This window comes from Mustela erminea, chromosome 1 (genome assembly GCF_009829155.1).
Source record: "Mustela erminea isolate mMusErm1 chromosome 1, mMusErm1.Pri, whole genome shotgun sequence".
Lineage (NCBI taxonomy): Eukaryota > Metazoa > Chordata > Mammalia > Carnivora > Mustelidae > Mustela > Mustela erminea.
In genome coordinates this window covers 176,394,241-176,404,016 of record NC_045614.1, presented here as the reverse complement: position 1 = coordinate 176,404,016, position 9,776 = coordinate 176,394,241, and the positions used below count along the sequence as shown (strand labels likewise).

The 9,776-nt window shown below is 32.4% G+C and overlaps 1 non-coding gene across 1 annotated transcript; it reads right to left on the bottom strand.

The window, feature by feature from the left end:
* Window positions 1-214: 214 nt before the first annotated feature.
* LOC116581090 lies at window positions 215-350 on the bottom strand. The gene has a single exon (XR_004281882.1). It is a non-coding gene; the product is annotated as a U4 spliceosomal RNA (small nuclear RNA).
* Window positions 351-9,776: the final 9,426 nt, after the last annotated feature.

Genomic DNA, 9,776 nt, shown 5'->3' with positions numbered 1-9,776 from the left:
GACTTACTAAATGGGAGAAGGTATTTGCAAATGACCTATCCAATATAAGGTTAGTACACAAAACACAGAAAGAACTTAAAAAACACACCACCAAAAATAAATAAATAAATAATCCAGTAAAAATGGGCAGAAGACATGAACAGATATTTCTCCAACACACAGATGGTCGATAGAAATATGAAAAGATGTTCATCATTATTGCTTACCATCAGGGAAATGCAAATCAAAACCACAACTTAAAGCTCACATAACACTGATGTTGACTATACTGGATTTTTTTTTTTTCCAATTAGCAATAATCGCTCCTCAGATAAACCTCATTGGCTACGATACTGCCACTGCACAAAGCTTGGATTTTTTTTAAGAAAGGATATAGAAAAGCCATAATGAGAAAATAAAGTCTTTTTAAAAAAAAATTAAGAAAGAAAGAAAGAAATATAATAAAGTTAGATGTAAACATTATGGCACACAGAATGGTATGAACACAGATCTAGTCAGTTCTATTATACGTACATATATAGTACATAATTTTCTTAAATACTTAAAATACTTTAGTTTGTCTTTGTATAATAGTAATTAAATTTGTTGATGCCATATGATATCGTAAGTACCACGAACTTTTGAGATACCTATAATTTTCAGGATTTGTATTTTGCAATAATAACAAAAACTAACAACCTCTTCTCTACCTTTGAACCACTGTGACTACACTCACCTCCAAAATACCCAGGCCAATACCAGCAGGAAACACTGTTAATTCAGCTTTGGCTTTTACATATGCCCATTTTAAATATTTTCTGGTCTTAGTGATAAATTTCTAAATTCTGATATTCACAAAAAATCCAAAACTTAATTTCTCAATTCGTATATTTGTTTCACAGTTGTTTTAAGTCAGGTTCCCTAGAGGCGACCTGAGACAAAAATGTGTGTGGGGGTCATTTGCTAAGAAAGTGCTTCTGAGAGGCTGTAGTCAGGGGAAGGGGGAAGAAGGAAGGAGGACTTGGAAGCAGTGGCAACCATGCACAGACTCCAACACCCGGGCTCCTCCGCAAGATAAGTTTTGCCTCAGAGTTTGTTCGGCCCTAACACGAAGGACTCAGGCTCTAGAGCAACTTACCTCCCAGACTCTTCTAGCTACCTGCTGCCCAGAGGAGGAATAGTAGGAGAGACCCTTGGTCGGAAAAGCACACCGAAGATGACCCGGAAATGGTGGGAGAATCCTGGTGGATATGGGCGGAGCACGGCCAGTGTCCCACGCAGTGAATTTTAAAAATCTCCATCTCCCTTTGCTAAATGAGGACTTGAAATGGATGAGCTAGATGGCCAAGTCAAATTTAGTAATAAAAATGTGATAAAGTTAATACAGTACATTTTATTTTTAAATATTCAGTTAAAAGAAACAAAATTTAATCAACTGATATAACATGGGCTAATATTAACTTGAATTTAAGTGAATGAATTTTATATACATACACGTTTAATTATTTAAATGATAACATTCTAATAATGTGTGTACATACTTTTTTTTTTAAAGTGGTTAATAATTGTTACTAAGGAAGATATTCATTGCTGTTACATCATTTTAATTGGTTTTCATTCTCTCTTTTTCTCTATCTTCCCCTTCTTCCCTTTTTCTTATTCCCCAATCCTTCTTTTCTTCATTGTCCTTTTACTTTAATCTTTTATTCTACACAAAATCACTAAATTATTACTATTAGTACTACTACTACTACCACAATCACCATCACCAAAATTATCACATAAAATTAGTTTGACACTTAATAAAGAATCATCAGGCGTTTCTTAAAAGTATTGCCACTAAATCTCATTTTTTGTTTTGTTCTTAAAATAGAGTTCAACAGCAATTACTATTTATTTCTAAACACATCACATGTGCATGCACACACACAAACAATACTAAGAGCTATGATGTAATTATTGCTGATGTGAATCTGTCCTTACATATCTGTGAAACCAAACGTGGGGTTAATAGATATAGAAGCATAGGGGGAATGTGGGTGAAGTTACCTTTTAAAATATATTTAATAATATGGATCAATAGGATCTAAGAGATCTGGAACATTCAGGGATTCTTAGGGAGATTTGCCTTAGGCATGTCTCAGACTAATTTTGGTAGAGATATATTTTAATCACGTACACATGCCTGCATTGAGGTATTGGCTCAAACACTTTGGAAAATAAGGCACTAAATAAATAACTACAAAAAATAGCAAAAAATCAATATAAGAACAAAGACATTGCTTTTTAAAATATGAGTAAATGTACCAGCAGCTTGAAGGTTTATATATGAAGTGTTGGTTGGTCATAAATTGAGGAAACACAAACTCTGATATTAATTGCTATGGACTTATTGATTACATAAGAGCAGGTCAAGTCCTACATTTATAAATTCCTCCTTTGCCTTTTATAATTAGCTTATCCGGAGAACTTCAACAGATTCTTATCAATTTCAATAGTAAGAGAGATATTGGGGAAGTTGTAAAAAGCTTGGCTTTCTAACTGTGGCTGAATATTTTAATGTTATGAAGTGGTTACCATAGTAATTATGAAATTTATTTTATTTCTCATTTAAAAAATATTTTGGCACTTTTATAGTGTTCCTTTACGTAGCTACAGTTTTATTTGGTTTTGGCAGTGTAATGTGTTAAAGGATCTGTCAATCAAAATGATAATGACAAGAAAAACAAACATCTTTGATGTATGCCAAAAATATCTAATAATTTTATATGTAGAAAATAAGTTGCTTATCTTCAGTTACAGTATTTTTCCTTAGAGTTAACTCACTGAAAATGAAATAAGCTAATGGTTCAAAATATAATTTGAGAAGTAATGAAGTTTGTCTGGATTTACTTTTTATTTAAGCCATGGCTAATTAGATTCAAAACAAAATATATACTTTATATACATCTGGTTTTGAGTTTATAATACACAGATTTCTTTTTTTTTTTTTTTTTAAGATTTTATTTATTTATTTGATCGAGAGAAAGAGACTGTGAGAGCAAGAACACAAGGATGGGGAGTGGAGAGGGAAAGCAGGCTTCCCGCCAAGCAGTGAACCCAACGTGGGGCTCTATCTCAGGACCCTGGGATCATGACCTGAGCCAAAGGCAGATGTTTAGCAACTGAGCCACCCAGATCCCCCCAATATAAAGATTTCTTATCAAATTTCCAGATGGAAAATTTATTTTTCATGCATGAATGAGAATCCCAACTTAAAAATGTCAAATAATTGACCTAGGACCATTTTTAAAATCAGATAATTGGCTCGCACTTATTTTGGGCTGTATACTGAACCAAGATGCATCTCTTCAATTTATAGAGAAATGGAAGGCACAGTTGTATCTTATAGATACAGTAGGCTTTTAACTATTGTTTTATTAAGGGTGAACTGTTTCTTCTTATTTTTCCATTTTATTTAAAACTTCAAAACAATTTGAACAGTGACAAAACCATATCAATTTGCAATCTAAAAGTCCTTACCCAGCTGCCTTCTGAGACATATTTTAACATCCCCAGCAGTAGAGAGAGCTTGTTGTATAATTTGTGGCTACCCCCTTAAACACAAAATTAGAGAGACGTTTAATGGTCCACATTTGCCCCACAAGTGTGGGAGAGTTAAGTATTTTAATGACAACCATCTGATTTATTTTAAGAGTGAATAAAAAATACATATAGTAAGAAAAAAACTAGTATTATATACCTGTTTATCCTTTTCTGACTACACGTAGACTGCACTTGCTCAGAAGAGGGACCAAATTTGAGGGAGCATGATATTTAATGAAGGAGAACTACTTAACTCAAAGGTAGGAGACAATTATGTTCATATGCAATTTAAAAACACAGAAGGCGGACTTATAAACAGACTCCTTCACTACCTCTACGATTCTGTTGACCAGAACAGAATATTAAACACAAGAACTACTCAATAAACGTCTGTTAACTGAATGCCTGAAAACAGAGGAGACTAAGATATGAACAACAGCGATGAAGGAAGCAAACACTACTTCTTGTTTGAATGGTGGTTTAAATCTTTCTAGCTTCATTTAACTTCAACAAATTAAATAATATGGGCTTCATTTTCTTCACTGGTAAGATGGGGTGAGGATGTCTACTAGGGGAAAGTTGTGATATTAATTGACACAGAACACAGAATACTTAGCAGAGTAGTTACTAAGTAATAGTTCCCTTCCTTATTAGGGTCTCAATTAAAAAAACAAAAACAAAAACAAAAAACATTTTCTTCTTTATTAGTAGGCTTTTGTAAGCATTTTGAAATCTCTATAAAATGGTAGAAATATAGGATGCTCTGAAGTGCTCTAAGGTGTTTTAAAATACAATATAGAATATTGGATGTTCTCAACAAATCTATTTGATTTTTTGAGGATTATTCTATTTTTTTTAGTTTGCTTTCTCTGATTTACTGAGAAAAAAGACAAACATCTTATAAAAGGGAATTCCTTATGCCTTAGCATTTAAAAAGAGGAGCTATACTATGTCATAAATTTGATCATACTTCTGTCATCAATCACTTTTTACAAGAAAAAAAGTAAAGTAATTCCATTGAGAAATTTTTCTCATTGTTCTCAAACTAGCATTCTTTGTATCCAAGTTCCTTACTAGGAAATAAAGTAAATGTTCATTTTTTTTCTGAAGCCAGGTAACACAGATTTTCTCTCTTTTATTTTACTTAATCTGAAACATTATTTAATTGATTTGGGGGGAAAAGTACGTGTACAATTATAACTGTGACAATGAGAAAATATATATATATTACTGAAAATATTTCTGGTGCAGTAGATAATGGACAGATCAACTGTATAAGTGATTTTTTTCCAATGTAGACTATAACAGAGCTTTTAAATAGAAACAACCGTATATGGTAAACATCCTTTCAGTTTTTTTTCAATCATCATTTCCAGAGGAAATGCATTTTCTAGAGTTGTCAGGACTCTTATAAAGCCCAGACAGAAAGAATATAAATACCTATGAGGAAACTGTTCAATCAGAAGAGGGCGGACCATTGTAAAGAACTAGAAAACAAAAGAAAAAAGAGACAAGTTTAGAAACATATATTCATGGAAATATATTTTAAATTTTAGACACAATTACCTGAAATAGTCCTTTTTAGGTCCAAAAATTATTGCCATAATAGAAAAAAGACAGTGATCCAAAACATTACTTCATGTGGGTGTCAGTGGGTTAATGGCCCCTATTAACTATAACTTTAGATCTTTAGGTTCAAAATTCTGGTTTGTCAGTTAGATGAAGGTTTTACTGAGTTGAAGTATGTAAGAGCACAGGAGGGATATGAGAATCATTTCCACATATTCACTTTTTGAGGCTCAAAAATCACTTCCTTCTGAAAAGGGGAAGTAAAGACTAATTTGATGCATTCCACCCACAGTAATTCATTCCTTGAATCATTAATTCATTCAAAACGTATTTTTCAAGCACTATATTAATAAGCAGAGGCAGTTTAGTACTAAGCAAAAGAAATCTTGTCCCTCATGGAAGTTACTAAAAAAATGAAAACACAAAACATGTAACACATTAAACAAAGTTATTCCAAGTGTGTTTTGTATTTTTAAAAGAAACATGTAATGTGCTGTCAGACTCATATTTGCATAGGAATGCAACTTTAAGTAAAACATACAGGAAAGTCTCTATGGGAAGGTGATATTTAAGTAAATCCTTAGGAACAAGAAGGAGTTTTTCAGAAAAGCAAGAGTATTGTTAAAAGTCCTAGGGAAGGAATGAACTGGTAGGACTTTTCACTCTCTTTCCCCCACTTCATGTGTTGGAAGCTGAGTTAATCATAATCTTTCAGTTTATGGCACATTGTTAATACTGATCCTCCAAAAGCCCTTCTCTTGTTTTATTGATTCTTTACTTGGATTCCCAAGTCCAAAACTCCAGATTGTATGAAAATGTTCTAATGGGCTTAATGTTTCTTTGTTTGTTTATCTGTTGTATTTAAAAATATTTATTGACATTTTGTAAGCACATCTTCTCAATTTACATAATCATATTTTATTTTGTATTACATACACCGGCATATCATTCTTTTACTTTTTATTCCCACTTTGCACTTTATGTTATGATCTATATTCCTTCATGAAATTGTAGTCTGATAGTCCTAATTTCCACATAGAACTCAATGGTAACCTCTGTATTTTGCTTTTCCTTCTTCCAGCAATATCTTGATTATCTTTAATGCTTTGATGAAGTTCTCTCATCTCTCCCTTATTTTCTATGTTGCATAACAGATTGCCTTACAAGCATGACAGCAACACAAATTTATCCTCTTACTTTCTGTAGGCTTTGCAAGGCTGGATTTTCTCCACAAGGTCTCTCTGGGCTAAGGTCAAAATGTGGGCAAGGGTTGCAGTTCTCTGGGACTCTGGGTTCTTTTTCCTCACTGGACTCTTTTTCCTCACTGGTTGTTGGCAAAATTCATTCCTGTGCAGTTTTAGAGCTACAATCCACAGCTTCTTGCAGACTCTCAACCAGAATCCTGAAGGCAGTTCCTCGAGGCTGCCTCTAACAGTTTATAATACCTGTGTTTACTTTCTTTCAGGACAGCTGAAGAGACTCTCTGACTTCTTTTTTGACCAATTGGAAATAACTCTGCTTTAGAAGGCTCAGATGATTAGGTGCAATCCACCCAGATTATTTAAGATCAACCTTGCCAAAAGCATAACATAATCAAAGTAGTGACTCCATCTAATTCACAGGTCTCGGGATTATGCAGGCATACACATTAGGGGAGAGGTGAGAATTCCTGAGGATCATTTTAGAATTCTGCCTATCACTGATCATATGTAAGAGTTCTTTTGTATGCATGACTAAGGAGAAACTTCAGGGCCAAATGGTATGTGAATTCCGGATTTGCTGAAGAGTTGCTTGGCTGGTTTGAGGATAGTCGTTGTGACTAGAGCGTAACGACCGAACAGGGAGCATAAAAGTTCAGGCTGGAGAGGAAGTAAGGGAGCAAATTCCCTGGAACATTTTACAACTATCTTAAAGACTTCAGTAATTACTTCTTTTTTAAAAAGTACTTAATAAAAAATTAAAAAAAGATAAAATTCATCAAGAAACAAAAATGAAAATAAATAAATTAATTTAAAAGTACTTAAAATGTATTTCTTAATTCATTTTGTAACTCATGCATTTATTCGTTCATTTTACCATCAGGCTTTTGGTAAATATAGAGAATGAAGGCAAATAATGTTGATTTTTTTCCCCCAGTGCCTAGTCATTTCTTTGCAATTTAATATTGGCAGGTGCAGTGAATGCCATATTTAATTAACTTTCTTTGTCCTTCCTTATTTCTCTTTTTCCCCATAAAATCCTAAAAAAAAAAAAAAGAAAGAAAGTAAAAACACCTTTTCATTGACTCTACTAAAATTCATCTGTCTCTTCCTTTTCTCTCCCCAGTTATTTTCCTGTCCTTTTTTGTATCTTCATAACATTTAGCTAAGAATGATTGAAAGATGGCATAAGAAAATCTAATTTTTAGGTTGACTTTAGCTACAAATTCTGTGACATAAGGAACAACAGGCAAGAAAGGATATATTCAATTACTTATGAATATCTAGTTCAGGAGTTCACTCATGACTTTTTATTTGTGTGTGTATTTTGCTGTGTTTTGCCTTTTATTAAGGACTTGGAAAATGAGACAGATGGGTAGTTTAATTTGTAAACAGTTTAGTGTAACAACACTAGTTACTGAAAAGTTTCTAAAATTCTCAAGAACCAAAGTAAATGTTGCCCACCAAAGTATGTTTAATCAAAGAATATTGCAGAGAGAAATATATTTCATACTTGCTAAATGTTTATATAGTAGTCTACACACAAGTCGGTATTGAAACGTATTAGTACTCACTTCCAAATTAATTTATTCTCTGCTTCTTTTGGTTTTGCACAATGAAAGAGTATTTGAAAAGAAACTTCCCTTTATTCCCATACTGATTCCATGTTCCTTTAGTAGCTCTTCCCATGGTCATCATGTATCATGTCCTTAGTTGTGCACTGAGATAAGTGACATATTAGTAACATCTTCTTCACTGACAAATAAACTATTATTCTGGTATCAGGCTCCTTGTTTCCCAAGCACATGATAATCGGATCTTTTTGTCTTCATTTTCCCCAGGCTTTTGATATAACTAATTGGTTTTAATACCTTAGAATCTGTGCCAGTATTATGTAATGTATGTTAATATATTAATATATATTGTAATAATGTTCAATCTATAAATTTCTACATAATTTTGTGTAATTCCTTGAAATCATGAAGCACTTACATAATTTTTATTAAAATATTTTAATCAGAAACTCCTGTCTTTAATTACGAGATTTTTATGACAAAAGGTCCTCAGTTTAATGTACTGCTATATTATCCTTCAGTAAGTTATCCACTGACAAAAATTTTTAGTGGAAAATATCTTGGAGAAATCATATTATCTTTTGGGGGGTCGTTATCTTATTTCTAGCCCCATATATGGGGTTAATAAACAGTTGGATTTTTTCAGATGATAATTTCTTGTAGTAGTCATTCAGAATTTGCTGAATTTGCTTTTTAGGTTTATAAATATTTTATAAATGGCGGCACCAGTGAGTCTGATTATAATGGACACCAAAAGATATGAAAAAGCAAGTCATATCCTTCTGAATAAAATATATCCCCTTTTAAATATCACAAATGACATTATTTCAATCAAGAAAATTGCGATCTTATTGGAATAATACTCAGCATGTCTAGGCAAATGATTGAAAACTTGATAATATTTCAAGTAAAATCATGGTAGTCCAGGTAGTTTCTGGAATGCTTTTGATTAGTTCCAGTCTTTTGGGAAATAAAGCTTCCTGTAAGAATTCAAAATTTTTCTTATCAATATTTCTATTTACAAATGAGGAATAAAATACATATTTTCAGAGAGTAACAAAATATGAATAGAGAGAAGTGATTCTTTTATGAAAATATGGTTTTGTGTATTGGGCTCCATTCAAATGCCTATATTCTGAAAAATAAGCACTATGTAAATCTATTCTATTTTAGCATGTAGCTGACATTTAACTTATTATTGGAATTTCAAAACTTTCATGGCTTTCTTATACAAATCTTGATTCTATGCTTTTCCTATTAGTCATGATATATGATTAAGTTGATTAAAAGTCTTATCTAAGAATATAATTGCAATTTCAAAATCATGAGCGAAAATTAGATTCCGTTGTAAAGAGTCAGAGATATAGTAGATAGTGGTGGTGTCAAAAGCACCAATGAAGCTTTATGTATTATAATGGTTTCTGGGCTACAGAAATAAAGAATCCTAGATTTAAATAATAGTTATATGCAATACTATATATATAGTCTTATATGCAATACCATACATTTTATGGCTTATGCTAACAGAAATATTTATAATAAAATAATGTATCTAGATGTTCCCAAACACAATTTCTTTACCTAAATTGTCAATAAGCCCTTCAGACATGGGAATAGCGTGAGGTAACCTTTGGATGAATCATAGTCAGAAACATTTTTACATGGTCACACACACTTATTTATCTATTTGGGTAAGACCCATAGGGACTTAATCAGGTTGATGTAGGAACAGCAGATACCTAAGTTCAGCTTTTGTCTACAAGTTCATACAGAATACAAATACAAGATACTCCATTAAAACTGAGAGCTTTTTTCATTAGAAACTTGCTCATGAATTTTAAGTCAGATCTACATCCCTGGGAATTCTGAG